At 39.3% G+C, this 16,355-nt stretch overlaps 1 pseudogene; it reads left to right on the forward strand.

Moving 5' to 3' along the window:
- The first annotated feature begins 5,791 nt into the window (after positions 1-5,791).
- LOC129628567 (olfactory receptor 5AK2-like) lies at positions 5,792-6,720 on the forward strand (annotated as a pseudogene).
- Positions 6,721-16,355: the final 9,635 nt, after the last annotated feature.

Below are 16,355 nucleotides of genomic sequence, written 5' to 3' on the forward strand. Positions count from 1 at the left end.
TAGGGAGTGGAACTGAGGACGAAGGGAACTGCACGTGCCGTCTCTATATGTGCGACCAGAATTCAACTCCGGGTCAGTCTGTCTCCTTTCTACTGCACAGCGAGCAATGGAAATGAAGCTTCAAAAGCATCGGGGTTCAGTATAGGTTAAGCATGTTCAAAATACTCGGGTGCTGGGTTTAAGTGTGTGCATGTATGTTTTATGCCTTGTACTGGTGTTTCATAACTCTTTAAAAATACCCCCCTTATATCATACATTCTACTTGAATTCAAATAGATTGTTAATATGATAAATGTCATTATCTCATCAAGATTCTAGTTTAAGTGGACTCATGACCTAGGCTAGCTTCCTCTGACGAGTGCAGTCACCCACGGGATGGAAGCCTCCTTGAAAGGGTTGTGTTTAGTCTATTTCACAGCAAAGTTTCCTGAGGAGGTAGCTAACACTTATCATGCTTAGCCCTCCCTCCACGTTGAAATTTGAAAGGAGAGAACTGTTTCTTGCTCCTTCACGACAGAGTTGTCCCACTCTGTTCATTTCTCAAGATGTTTGAAAGAGCCAGATTGTCCACATCAGCCACAGGTTTGGTTTCCTACATTCCCCACCACGAAAGGCCCCTTCTTATCCCAAAGTGACCATCACATCTGTGGAGCCACAGCTCTGCCTGGCATTGCTGACTCCAGAGGAAGGAGCCCTCTACTGATGAATGGGGATGTGGGGCTTCTTCTGAGGAACTTCTGTCATTGCACAGTATTTAGGGTGCATAAAAATATATTTTAAATAATATAAGAACCACTCATGTAGCCTCCATCTAACTTCTGAAACTTGCTTTTTTTTTCTTACTTAGCATGTTCTTTGAGATATTTATCCACACAGACAGTATTGCTCCAATTTAGTGAATTTGCATGTGATTCCCAGGTAGTGCTAGTCCTAAAAACTCTGCCTGCCAATGTTGGAGACTCAAGAGACTTGGATTTGATCCCTGGGTTGGGAAGATTCCCGGGAGTAGGAAATGGCAACCCATTTTAGTATTCTTGCCTGGAAAATTCCATGGACAGAGGAGACTGGTGGGGCTACAGTCCATGGCATCACAGAGGGTCAGACACGACTGAGCAACCTAAGCACACACGGTCTAGTCTCACTGATTCATTTAATAAATAATATTTTTCCATGTTCAAGAATACTGCTATGAATAACCTGTGTATATACTCACATATGCACATATTCATACATATACTTACACATATATGTATGGATATGTGTATTTATCTATCCTTGCTTATGTGGTCAAATATTTATCTAGCATATGTACCTGTATTGGAAATTCTGGACCATTCAGAGACATATATTTAATTTTATTAATATACCCAAATTTGTCCCCAATATGACTGTGCTAATTTACATTCCCACCACATTCTCAACTAAAATTTGCATTTTAAACTGAGGAGTATAGAATTACATTTCAATGCAGTATTAATATACAATTATCTGATTACTATTAAGTTGTGCATATATCAATATTTCTATTGGCCATTTAAGTTTACCTTCTATAATTATCCTGATTATAAGTTTTGTGATTTTTTTTTCCCTTGGAGCAATTTGTAGAAGTTACTTAAATACACTGGATATGAATTCTTTAACATTTATATGTGCTTCAAACCAATGTACCTGAGTAATTTTCAGTCAGTATCTGGTCTTTCCTTTGTTAATAATGTTGCTATCTTTATATTTGATATAGTTAAATTTCCCATGTTTTACACTTTGTGACCTTATGTCTTATTTAAATTTCTACTGTGTAGTTAAGTCATAGACATTCTGCTATGTTTTACTCTCACAGCTTTGTAATTTAAGTTTTTAATCCATTTGGATAAAATGCACAGTAGAAAAGCAATATAGGTTTTTCATATGTATAAGCACGTATAGACCACGATTTACCAGGCCATTTCTCACTGATGGACCTGCTACTGTTTTCATACGTTGAGCTTCCAGAGACTTGAACATCTGTTTATGGTTTTTCTCTCCTCAGTTCCGTTGGCCTATCTACCTACCTTCATGCCAGTACCACACTCTTTATTATTATTGCTTTATAATCAGTTCTGACATCTGATAGAACAAGTCCTTCCTTTTTGTCTACTGAAATCATCTTAGCTATTTTTTAGCTCTTTTCTAGATAAATTTGATAAGTTTGTGAAGGTGGGCATAAAATTCTCTCAAGCACTTCACTGAAAATAATTTGAAGGGGAATATGTTGCTACAACTTCGTCTTGATCATTGATGGAAAATAATTTTTCCATGCTTCTGATGTTTCTCTCCTGCAAAGGGAGCTGACTTTGTGTAATCATGGCCATTCTGACACCATTTTATTCACACGGTTCCTAGAAAGATGGAGTGATGTGTCTGACTAGTAAACTTGAGGACAAGCTTGCATGCTCTGCTCTGCCCTTATCCTCAGAAGCAGCCAGCCTGCTGAAGCCCAGTGCCCCGGTGCTTCAGAGATGCTTCCCATCACCAGAGATGCCCCAGTCACCACCACCAAGACTGAGTGGACAAGCCTGTCTACTTATAGTGTCTTTTGGCAACAAATATTTCACTAATAAACTTAAAAGTCTTTCCCCAGGTATGTAAAGGTGTTATGGTTTCTACCTGCTGCTGCTGCTGCTGCTAAGTCGCTTCAGTCGTGTCCGACTCTGTACGACCCCATAGACGGCAGCCCACCACTACCTACTCACCATCTTTTATGTCTCAGTTTGTCCAGATACTGGGAAAGGAAGAGAATACTTACTAGAGCCTATTTGCATAGAAGGAAATGGCACCCCACTCCAGTACTCTTGCCTGGAAAATCCCATGGACGGAGGAGCCTGGTAGGCTGCAGTCCATGGGGTTGCTAAGGGTCGGACACGACTGAGCGACTTCACTTTCACTTTTCACTTTCATGCATTGGAGAAGGAAATGGCAACCCACTCCAGTACTCTTGCCTGGAAAATCCCATGGATGGAGGAGCCTGGTGGGCTACAGTCCATGGGGTCGCTGAGAGTCGGACATGACTGAGCGACTTCACTTTCACTTTTCACTTTCATGCATTGGAGAAGGAAATGACAACCCACTCCAGTGTTCTTGCCTGGAGAATCCCAGGGACGGGGGAGCCTGGTGGGCTGCCATCTACGGGTCGCACAAAGTCAGACACGACTGAAGCGACTTAGCAGCAGCAGCAGAGCCTCTTTGAGACCCTAGTAATTGTTTGTTTAAAGTATAAATGAGTTTGATTAGTGAATGTGTATTTTTTGAAGCTGTTTGCACCTATATTTGCAAATGAGATTCATTCCAATGTTTTTCTCATATTTTATTTACTTTGGCTTCAATGTTATATTGGCGTGAGTTAGAGAATGTTCTTTATTGTGATTTTCAAGAAAAGTTTATATAATATAGAATCAGTTTTGTCCTAAATATTTGTAGAATTTTCCTGTAGCATAATTAGGCCAAATGTTTGTGTGAGAAAAGTTTATCCTTTTTATATTTATTTACTTATTTAGCAGCATTGGCATGCGGGCTTTTTTGCCGCAGTACATGGACTCTCTAGTTGAGGCACAAGGGCTCAGTGGCTGTGGTGCTTGGGCTTAGTTGCTCCGTGGCATGTGGGATCTTAGTTGCCCAATAAGAGATCAAAATGGCATCCCCTGCATTGCAAGGCAGATTTTGAACCATGGGACCACCAGGGAAGTCCCTGTGAGAGTAAATTTTAAAATAACAAATAAAACCACTTAATTGTTTCAAAATATTTGAATATTTGGGGAGGAGGGGCAATATAGGGGTAAGGTATTAAGAGGTGCAAGCTACCACATATAGAATAAGCTACGGATATATTGCATAGCACCGGGGATTTAGCCAATATTCTGTAATAACTATGAATGGAAAATAGTCTTCAAAATTGTGAATCACCATGTTGCATACCAGAAGCTTATATAATAATGAAATATACCTGAATTTAAAAGAAAAAAAACTTTTAAAAAAATCCAATAGTTGTTTACCATCAAAAATATCTTTAATGACTTAGAAGCTAACAAATTGATTATTTTTTAATATTATAATTTTTAAATCCTTCAAATTTGTTTGAAGAAAAAACACTGAAAACCATTAAAGAATTTGTTTCCCAAAAAAAGATAAATAGTATTTGAATATTTCACATGCAAACACACAAACCCACACACGTCAGTTACTATCATTCTCTGCCCACTTTAGTCTGCTTTTTCTAGAAAAAAATTGAGTAAATACAAAATAACTATTTTCTAATTATATGTATGCTATGAAATATTATGGCTCAAATATTATGTACCAGCCACCCAGTATAAAGAGGAAAATAAATTTTATTATTACATCTGACTCTCCTGGGTGTATCAGCTAGAGGCAGGAATGGACTTTGTCAAATTTTTTTTTTTCAGAAGGAAAAATTATAAGGACAAAAATAATGGATTACTGTTTTAAATTTAAGGACTTCTGATCTGTGAAAAATACCAAAGACCAAGATAATAGATAAAATGTGAAAAAAATCTTTGTCAAGTCAACATCAAAGTATTCAAATCTACATTAAAAACAGCCTTCATAAATTGAATCATAGAAACATTTGTAAAAAGTATTAACAGGCAATTTACAGAAAAATAGAAACCCAAAATTCTAAGAATATTAGACAGTGAGCAAAGTCATTTTAGGTTAGGGAAAAAATAAAAATTAGATATCAGTTTATATCTATTTTCCTGACCAAAAATAGTATTAGGAAAATACCAATGTTCACTAGGGTGTGAGGACATAGGAACCTCCGTGCACAGTTAGGAGTGCATGCTAGCACATCCATCATGGACAATGATCTGGAATAATTATGTGCATACCCTCAGACTCAAAATTTTTGCCCCTAGTATAGCACCCTAGAAAATTTATCATACTGGGTTATTTGTAGTGGAGACGAGTTGGAGGCAGTCTGCTATTCATCACTAGGAAAGCATGTAGGTAAATCAGGGTGGATGGACATCATAGACCAGTGCTACTAAGTGTGTGGTCCATGGACCAGCACCAGTCCTTGGACTCTCTGTTTCCACTCTCTGATGGGGCAATGACGAAAAGTGAGATGGAGCATATAAAACTATTACAGAATTTTGACAACGCTAAGAATTTTTTTATTGCCATTTACAAAAAGTTTAAGCCAAAACAGGTTGGAAATTTTACAAAGAAAATTATTCTTTACCCATATATACTTGATAAACACTTCCATACAAGTTTATGGACCTCTACAGATCCATGAGTCCATCATGGCAAAGAATAGTTACTAAGGGTGAGGTAAGGGATAAAATGAGAATATGGAGATAAAGGGGAGCAAGGTTGGATAGAACTCTGTGGATATGTCAAGAATTCAAATATAGTCATTATTACTTAAGCAAACTTGGATTTCTCATTAAAATATAGAGTGCATATGAAAGCGTAATTAACAAAAGCATATTTAAGCACATCTCACTTGTTCCTGAATTGATATGTTGATGAAATACCAATCACTCTGAATTCTGAGAACGTAGACAGTGGTCCATGACCACTTCCCCAAACTATAGATGAAAAGGTCTAAGTCAGGTATCAAGGTTCAGCCTTTAAAATCTAAGTCAATTATGTCATGAAAATTATTCTCTGACTTAACTGTGAAGTTAAATACTGTACCATTTCGAGTTTCACAATTAGGTAAATGATCACAGCCCTCTTAACTTTCTCTGGTCATTTTTCGCACCTTTTCAGCTGATTCTTAATTCTGCCAGCCATGGAAGAAAACAACGGCACTACAGTGACTGAATTCCTTCTCTTGGGATTCGTTGGTCAACACAAGTCTTGGCGTGTCCTCTTCACAATATTTCTAATGATCTATATGGTCACCTCAGTGGGTAACATTGGCATGATCCTCCTCATCAAGATTGACTCTTCCCTTCACACCCCCATGTACTTTTTCCTCCAAAACTTGGCTTTTGTTGATCTCTGCTACACCTCTGCCATCACCCCTAAGATGTTGCAAAACCTTGTAGGAACAGAGCAATCCATCTCGTTCATGGGATGTATGGTGCAGTTACTAGGCTATGGGGCTTTTATAACCAGTGACAGCTTCATCCTGGCGGCTATGGCAGTGGACCGTTACGTGGCCATCTGTAACCCTCTCCACTGTCCACCAGTCATGTCCTGGAGGGTCTGCATTCACCTGTTAGTTGGATCATATTTCATAGGTTTCCTAAATGCCTCTGTAAATGTAGGTTTTATTTTCTCACTGAGCTTTTGCAAATCCAATAAAATTAATCACTTTTTCTGTGATGAGCCCCCAATTCTGACCCTCTCATGCTCCAATATTTACTTCAGTGTCATGATGATAACAGTCTTTGTGGGGTTTAACTTGATGCTCACCGTGTCAGTCGTGATCTTTTCCTACATGTTTATCCTGGCTGCCATCCTGAAGATCTCTTCGGCTGCAGGGAGGAAGAAAGCTTCTCCACGTGCGCTTCCCACCTGACAGCTGTCACCATTTTCTATGGGACGCTGTCTTACATGTATCTGCACCATCGTGCCACAGAGTCTCAAGAGCAAGAAAAAATGGCTTCTGTGTTTTATGGGGTTGTGATCCCCATGTTGAACCCCCTCATCTACAGCCTGAGGAACCAAGATGTGAGAGAAGCCCTGAAAGGAGTTGGAAAGAAGTGTTTCTAGTTTTAACATCAATAACTAACTCAACAAGTAAACCAACATTTGTCAGCAACAGAAGATGTATCAAGTGTTCATAAGATACAAAGCATTCCTTAGCTGTATCAATAGCATCTGAAAAATATTGAAAAGCATCTCAAATGATTAAACAAGCTTCTAATTCATTTGTTTCTAGTAAAGAAAACATCTAACTTCTAAAAAGAAGATCTTTGACACTTCTTTTATACTTTTTGAGGTACCTTCTTCAAATACTCAACATTAAAAAGGAAAAGAAAAGTAAATTAAGGAGAAACACATAATTGATATTATATGAATATATTAACAGAGAAGGCAATGGCACCCCACTCCAGTACTCTTGCCTGGCAAATCCCATGGACGGAGGAGCCTGGTAGTCTGCAGTCTATGGGGTCGCTAAGGCTCGGACACAACTGAGGGACTTCACTTTCACTTTTCACTTTCATGCATTGGAGAAGGAAATGGCAACCCACTCCAGTGTTCTTGCCTGGAGAATTCCAGGGATGGGAGAGCCTGGTGGGCTGCCATCTCTGGGGTCGCACAGAGTCAGACACGGCTGAAGTAACTTAGCAGCAGCAGAATATATTAAATAAATACCTCTATTAACTAGATTATAAGGAATCATTAGGACAAAAATCTATTTATCTTCTATTAAGAGGTACTGATACTCTGCAATTTTTGTATAGCCCAGCTACTTTGATTTTGTAAAAAAATATATTTTTTAAAGACTCATTTCTTTGGAGGAAATACACAGAAAAGAGGGAAAAAGCCATTGGGAGAATTTCCATTGATTTGGGGACACTGAAAATCAATATCCCTCCTTCTCTACAAGTTCCATGAACATTAGGACATTGACTATGGAATCAGAAAGATGTGGATCTTACTAATTTTATTGTTGGTAAATCTAACTTTAATTGCCAATTAAATCCCATTACAGGTGTATTACATTAACAAAATTCAATGCAGAGTCTGGTGCTATAAAGCAGGCTTATTTATCCAGAATCATTACCTTGTACCTCTCTATCTCCAAGAATGAAGAAAAATGCAGGACTCTAGGCTTATATCTAGAAGACAAGGCTCATGCCCTGATGGTCTTGCTATTTGGGTTAAACAAAAAAGAAGAAAAGATTAAGCACACAGCCCTTCTGTGGACAGGCAGTGTAAACAGAAGGCTGACATCACAGGTTTTTCATTTCTTTTCCCAATCCTGTTTGTCAGTGAAACCATAGGGAGTGTTACTGGGAAGACTGACAGAATGGGAGTTTGCTCCCAACAGTTTCAGAAATTCCAAATCTATGGACTAAGGCAGGAATACTCTGATAGGGAGCCAGTGGTAACCCAACCAATACCAAGAGAAACCAGATGATACCAACCCATGCATTACAACCCATGCAGGGTACATTAAAGGAGAGGAATCTCCCAATTAGGAAACTCTGACCTTATATAAGGCTACCTGCCCATATCCCCTCTGTAAAGAGAAACATTTCTACTCCATAATATAAGCAAATCCTCTCCAGAGAAGGAAGAAGACTTTACCTTATCAACCTAGACCATCTTCAGGGAAAGAGACACCTCTACACTTTAGTGAGGTGATATTTCACCTTATACTGCTGCTGCTAAGTCACTTCAGTCGTGTCTGACTCTGTGCGACCCCATAGACATCAGCCCACCAGGCTCCCCCGTCCCTGGGATTCTCCAGGCAAGAACACTGGAGTGGGTTGCCATTTCCTTCTCCAGTGCATGAAAGGGAAAAGTGAAAGTGAAGTTGCTCAGTCGTGTCCGACTCTTAGCAACCCCATGGACTGCAGCCCACTAGGCTCCTCCATCCATGGGATTTCCCAGGCAAGAGTACTGGAGTGGGGTGCCATCACCTTATACAAATATCCTTAAATATAATGGCTATAAATGCCTTTTCTCAGAGGACCTGAGCCGTGCAGAAATGTAAAATAGTCGTGGAGAATCTGTGTACCTAATAATGTTTAATGTTCATAGAGCAAAAAAATCAGGACTACATGAGCAAAAGAAACAGAATATCAATAGAAATGCTAATTCACCTCTCCTAGTCCATGAGAGATCAAACAGAACAAAATATTTCCATAAAGTTATTTAATTAGAAATCATTGAGAATATTTCTTCTAAAGTTGAACATGAAAAAGGTGACCTGAATCAAAATTATTCTTAAGATTATTCTGGAGCACTTGGATTATAGAAATCAATGAAAGGAATGCAAATCAAAAAGGAGGAGTAAAACTTATTATTTGAAGATTACATTTTTTTTCTGGATACCCAGGTAAATTAATAATAAGCTAATTCTAAAACTTTTGCAAATGCAAAAAACCTAGAATAACCCAAAAAAAAAAATTTTTTAATAAAGAGACATAGTACATACATTATCTGATTTCAAGACTAATTGATTTCAACACTAATGGTTTAGTAAATAAACCATTAAATTTTGAAATTTTGCTTTCTAAAAACATCAAGAAATGAAAAGATATACCACAAACTAGGAAAAATTATATATATGACAAAACTATACATATCATATAAACGATAAAATTATATGCATATATCATATATATATGACAAAATCTCTCTGTTAAGAATATATAAAGAATACTTTCAACACAATGATGAAACTGTTTATTTTAAAATGGGCAAATGGTGACAGTGAAAATCTTGAAGTAAGATCTTCTGAAAATTCGTTCCTCCATAAAAGTAGCTAGGATGCTGGTGTGCACACATCCACACACACACACACACACATCACACATCACAATCAAATTTTTCAGAACTCTGGAAATTAAAAAAGGGCTTGCAGCAATCCAGGGAGCTTTTATTTACAAAACACAATTTAGGCTTAGTATGAATGCCAAGATTAGAGGTGCTTTAATGTGCCCTATTGTCATCCTCTCCCTTCCCATCTCTTGGGAAGCCCTAAAAACCAACAGCTGGCAGTCAGATTGAAAGGCAGCAGCCTGGCAACCAGTTGGAGCAGATCAGGGTTGGAGCTCTTTGAAAGCCCCATTCACAGAGCACTGTTATCCTTTGGCCCATATGATGGTTCTCTGGAAGGCCCTACTTGCCAGGCTGTCATTATTTGTCCTGACTTGAAGCTCACTCAGTGCAAAGAGCCTTTTTCCTGGGGTCATTTGTCAAAAAACGATCAGAGACAATTAATTGTTTAATCCTGCAACTGCCAGGGCTTCTCTGGTAACTCAGCTGGTAAAGAATCTACCTGCAATGCAGAAGACTCCAGTTTGATTCCTGGGTTGGGAAGATCCCCTGGAGAAGGTATAGGCTACCCACTCCAGTAGAATTTACCTGGAGAATCCCCGTGGACAGAGGAGCCTGGAGGGCTACAGCCCATGGAGCTGCAAAGAGTCAGACACAACTGAGTGACTAAGCATAGCACACGGATATAGGTAAGAGTTAAGGCAAACAACAGGCAAATTCAAAAGGCTTAAAACAAAAAGCTCATGAATGGAGGGATTTTCCTGCTGTTCCAGTGGTTAAGAATCCGCTTTGCAATGCAGGGAATACGGGTTCAATCCCTGATCAGGGAACGAAGATTCCACACGCCAAAGAGCAACTAGGCCCATTTGCTGTAACTACTGACCCCATGCTAGAGAGTCCATCCACAATAACGAAAGATCCCACAAGCTGCAACTAAGACCAAATGAAACCTTCTAAATAAATAATTTAAAAAAAAAAAAAACTCATGAATGAAATAGCCATAAGGGTACTTAAAAGTTCCACAATCTTGAGACTCTAGATCAGGAGCATCAGGAGGGGCCACGTGCTTGTTCAAAATTGAACTAAGAATGTCTTAAGTTGTCACTCTGGGTAATCTTGAGGATATGCTCAAGCAGAAAGTGAAGGCTAGGATGGAGTTGTAATCTGCCTGGAAAAGAGTTGAGGGCATACCCAAGCACACAGTGAGAGACCCCTGGCAAAGTCTGAGACACTTGTTGGTTCCGGGCTTTTAAATAAATCACTTGCTAATCATTAGCTGACTGGTAAATTAGAGGTTTCTGGTAAAGAATCTACCTGCAATATAGGAGACCTGGATTTGATCCCTGGGTCAGGAATACCGTCTGGAGAAGGGAATGGCAACCCACTCCAGAATTCTTGGCTGAAGAATCTTATGGACAGAGGAGCCTGGAGGGCTACAGTCCATGGGCTCACAAAGAGTCAAAGCAACTAAAACTTTCACTTTCACACTTTGAAGCTGAGCAGAAACTTCAGTGGCCACACATGATGAAGAATACACATTTAACAGGATCAACTCAAAAAAAGTCACCATCACAAAGAAAACAGTCAATAGAAACCATCCCTGAAAAGCACAGGCATTAGAATTACTATATAAGACTTTAAATTGAAGATGATTCTTTCTGCTGGCTTTCTGAATAAACTCTTCCTTGTCCCAACAACTTGTTTCTTGATTTTTTGGCTTATGGTGCTGTAAGCAGTACAAGCTTGGACTAGGTAACAATTTTGGGGGAGACTTCCATGGGCTTTGCTGCTTGTGGCCAGCTGCCCCAAACCCCCTTGCCACTCTGGTTGGGAGATTTCTGTGTAAGGCCCTAGCAACTGCTGATACCACTTGTCACTTCTAAATTCCCCAAAGTGGCACCAGCTGTACCAGCACTTGGCAGTTGGAGTAAGGAATCAACACTGGGGAGAGGACAGACTCCCTACAGTGGGATTAAGGTACCTGCCAAGATGTTCCACTTCAGGCCCACAACTGCTGCAGATGTTAGAGAAATCCTTGAGGGAGAGTCTCCCTGTGTCCTTAAAGAGATCAAGCTCTGAGTCTTTGGAGTGGGAGCACTGACTCTAAGACCCTAGACTACCAGAGAATGAACCCTAGGGAGTATCAAATACTGAGAACTCACACAAGGGAAACCATTAGAATATAAGACCTGGCATCACCCAAACACCAGAAGCACCCTGTGCAGGATGCCTCATCTAAACAGCAGACAAAACAAAAACCCAACCATCACCAGACAAGATTACCACATCACCCAGCCTCGCCCATCAGAGGAAAAACAAACAAACAAAAAGCAAACAAACAACAACAAAAACTCAACAAAAATCTCACCCTATATGAAGCTTAAACAAACAACTGGACCAACCGTAGGAGGGCAGAAACCAAAAGGAAGAAAAAATTCAACCTTGAAGCCTGGGAAAAAGAGAACTCAAACACAATAAGGTAAAAATAATAATAATAATAATGAAACAGCAGAGAAATACTACACTAATGATGGAAAAAACTAGAAACACAGAAACCCAAATAAATGAAGAAGAAATAGGCAAAGTACCTGAAAAAGAATTCAGAATAATGATAGTAAAGATGATTGAAAGCAATATGGAGAAAATGCAAGAATCAATTAACAAAGACCTAGAAGACTTAAAGGATAACCCTACAGAGACAAACAACACAATTACTGAAACTAAAAATACTCTAGAAGGAATCAATAGCAGAATATCTGAAGCAGAAGAATGAATCAGTGAACTGTTAAGATAAAATGGTGGAAATAATTTCTGAAGAGCAGAATAAAATATAAAGAATGAAAAGAACTGAGGATAGTTTCAGAGACCTCTGGGACAATATCAAACACACCAATATTTGAATTATAGGGGTCCCAGAAGAAGAAGAGAAAAAGAAAGGGTATGAGAAAATTTTTGAAGAGATTATAGTTGAAACTTTCCCCAACATGGAAAAGGAAATAGTCAGTCAAGTTCAAGAAGTGCAAAGAGTCCCATACAGGATAAACCCAAGGAGAAACACACCAAGACTAATCAAACTAATGAAGACTAAACGCAGGAAAGAATATTAAAACAAGCAAGGGAAAAGCAACAAGTAACATACAAGGGAAACCCCATACGTTTAACAGCTGGTCTTTCAGCAGAAACTGCAGGCCAGAAGGGAATGGCAGGACGTATATAAAGTAATGAAAGGGAAAAATCTACAACCAAGATTACTGTACCTGGCAAGGATCTCATTCAAAATTGATGGAGAAATGAAAAGCTTTTCACACAAGCAGAACTTAAGAGAATTCAATACCACTAAACCAGCTTTACAACAAATGTTAAAGGGACTTACATAGTCAAGAAATACAAGAGAAAAAAGAGATCTACAAAATCAACCCCAAACAATTAAGAAAATGGCAATAGGAACATATCTATCAATAATTAATGTAATGTAACTGGATTAAATGCTCCAACCAAAAGACACAAGCAGGCTGAATGGATACAAAAACAAGACCCATATGTGTGCTGTCTACAAAAAACCCACTTCAGACCTCAAGACACATATAGACAGAAAATGAGAGGATGAAAAATTATATTCCATGCAAATGGGAAGCCATCACCCTGCTACCAAAACTGGACAAAGACAAAACAAAAAAAGAAAACTACAGGCCAATATCACTGATGAAGATAGATGCAAAAATCCTCAACAAAATTTTAGCAAACAGAATTCAGCAACACATCAAAAAGCTCATATGCCATGATCAAGTTGGGTTTATTCCAGTGATGCAAGGATTCTTCAGTATATGCAAATCAATCAATGTGATACACCAAATTAACAAATTGAAATGTAAAAACCATATGATAATCACAACAGATGCAGAAAAGGCCTTTGACAAAATTCAGCACCCATTTATGATTAAAACTCTTCAAAAAATGGGCATAGAAGGAAACTACCTCAACATAGTAAAGGTCATATATGATAAGCCTACAGCAAACATTCTCAAGGGTGAAAAACTGAAAGCATTCCCCCTAAGATTAGGAACAAGACAAGGGTGTCCACTTTCACCACTATTATTCAACATAGTTCTGGAAGTCCTAGCTATAGCAAACAGAGAAGAAAAAAAATAATAATAAAAGGAATCCAGATTGGAAAAGAAGTAAAGCTCTCACTGTTTGCAGATGACATGATACTGTACATAGAAAACCCTAAAGATAGAATCAGAAAATTACTAGAGCTCATCAGTGAATTTAGCAAAGTTGCAGATACTAAATCAATACACAGAAATCACTTGCATTTCTATATACTAAAAATGAAAAATCAGAAAGAGAAATTAAGGAATCAATCCCATTCACCATTGCAACAAAAAGAATTAAATATCTAGGAATAAACTTACCTAAGGCAACAAAAGAACTGTACACAGAAAATTATAAGACACTAATGAAAGAAATCAAATATGACATAAACAGATGGAGAAATATTCCATGTTCTTGGGTAGGAATAATCAGTATTGTGAAAATGACTTTACTACCAAAGGCAATCTACAGACTCAATGCAATCCTATCAAATTACCAGTGGAATTTTTCACAGAACTAGAACAAAAAATTTCACAGTTCATATGGAAACACAAAAGACCCTGGATAGCCAAAGCAATATTGAGAAAGCAGAATGGAGCTGGAGGAATCAAAGCTACAGTCATCAAGGCAGTATGGCCCTGGAACAAAAACAGAAATATAGACCAATGGAGCAAGGCAAAGCCCAGAAATAAACACACACGCCAATGGGTACCTTATTTTTGGTGAAGGAGGCAATAGACAGTGGGGCAAACACAGCCTCTTCAATAAATGGTGCTGGGAAAACTGGACAGCTACTTGTAAAAGAATGAAATTAGAACACTTCCTAACATCATACACAAAGATAAACTCAAAACTGGTTAAAGACCTAAATGTAAAACCATAAACTATAAAACTCTTAAGGGAAAACATAGGCAGAACTCTCGATGACATAAATCAAAGCAAGATCCTCTATGACCCACCTCCTCAGTTCAGTTCAGTTCAGTCGCTCAATCGAGTCCGACTCTTTGTGACCCCATGAATCGCAGCACGCCAGGTCTCCCTGTCCATCACCAACTCCCGGAGTTCACTCAGACTCAAGTCCATTGAGTCGGTGATGCCATCTAGCCATCTCATCCTCTGTCGTCCCTTTCTCCTCCTGCCCCCAATCCCTCCCAGCATCAGAGTCTTTTCCAATGAGTCAACTCTTCGCATCAGGTGGCCAAAGTACTGGAGTTTCAGCTTCAGCATCATTCCCTCCAAAGAAATCCCAGGGCAGATCTCCTTCAGAATGGACTGGTTGGATCTCCTTGCAGCCCAAGGGACTCTCAAGAGTCTTCTCCAATACCACAATTCAAAGGCATCAATTCTTCGGTGCTCAGCTTTCTTCACAGTCCAACTCTCACATCCATACATGACCACAGGAAAAACCATAGCCTTGACTAGACGGACCTTTGTTGGCAAATTAATGTCTCTGCTTTTCAATATGCTATCTAGGTTGGTCATAACTTTTCTCCCAAGGAGTAAGTGTCTTTTAATTTCATGGCTGCAGTCACCATCTGCAGTGATTTTGGAGCCCCCAAAAATAAAGTCTGACACTGTTTCCACTGTTTCCCGATCTATTTCCAATGAAGTGCTGGGACCGGATACCATGATCTTCGATTTCTGAATGTTGAGTTTTAAACCAACTTTTTCACTCTCCTCTTTCACTTTCATCAAAAGGCTTTTGAGTTCCTCTTCACTTTCTGCCATAAGGGTGGTGTCATCTGCATATCTGAGGTTATTGATATTTCGCCCGGCAAACCTGATTCCAGCTTGTGCTTCTTCCAGCCAAGCGTTTCTCATGATGTACTCTGCATATAAGTTAAATAAGCACGGTGACAATATACTTTATTTTTTGGGGCTCCAAAATCACTGCAGAAAGTGACTGCAGCCATGAAATTAAAAGACGCTTACTCCTTGGAAGGAAAGTTATGACCAACCTAGATAGCATATTCAAAAGCAGAGACATTACTTTGCCAACAAAGTTCCGTCTAGTCAAGGCTATGGTTTTTCCTGTGGTCATGTATGGATGTGAAAGTTGGACTGTGAAGAAGGCTGAGCGCCAAAGAATTGATGCCTTTGAACTGTGGTGTTGGAGAAGACTCTGGAGAGTCCCTTGGACTGCAAGGAGATCCAACCAGTCCATTCTGAAGGAGATCAGCCCTGGGATTTCTTTGGAAGGAATGATGCTAAAGCTGAAACTCCAGTACTTCAGCCACCTCATGCGAAGAGTTGACTCATTGGAAAAGACTCTGATGCTGGGAGGGATTGGGGGCAGGAGGAGAAAGGGACGACAGAGGATGAGATGGCTAGACAGCATCACTGACACGATGGACGTGAGTCTGAGTGAACTCTGGGAGTTGATGATGGACAGGGAGGCCTGGTGTGCTGCGATTCATGGGGTCGCAAAGAGTCAGACACAACTGAGCGACTGAACTGAACTGAACTGACAATATACAGCCTTGATGTACTCCTTTTCCTATTTGGAACCAATCTGTTGTTCCATGTCCAGTTCTAACTGTTGCTTCCTGACCTGCATGCAAATGTCTCAAGAGGCAGGTCAGGTGGTTTAGTATTCCCATCTCTTTCAGAATTTTCCACAGTTTATTGTGATCCACACAGTCAAAGGCTTTGGCATAGTCAATAAAGCAGAAATAGATGCTTTTCTGGAACTCTCTTGCTTTTTCCAAGATCCAGCAGATGTTGGCAATTTGATCTCTGGTTCCTCTGCCTTTTCTAAAACCAGCTTGAACATCTGGAAGTTCACGGTTCACGTATCG

The sequence above is a fragment of the Bubalus kerabau genome, chromosome 15, assembly GCF_029407905.1.
Source record: "Bubalus kerabau isolate K-KA32 ecotype Philippines breed swamp buffalo chromosome 15, PCC_UOA_SB_1v2, whole genome shotgun sequence".
Taxonomy (NCBI): Eukaryota; Metazoa; Chordata; class Mammalia; order Artiodactyla; family Bovidae; genus Bubalus; species Bubalus kerabau.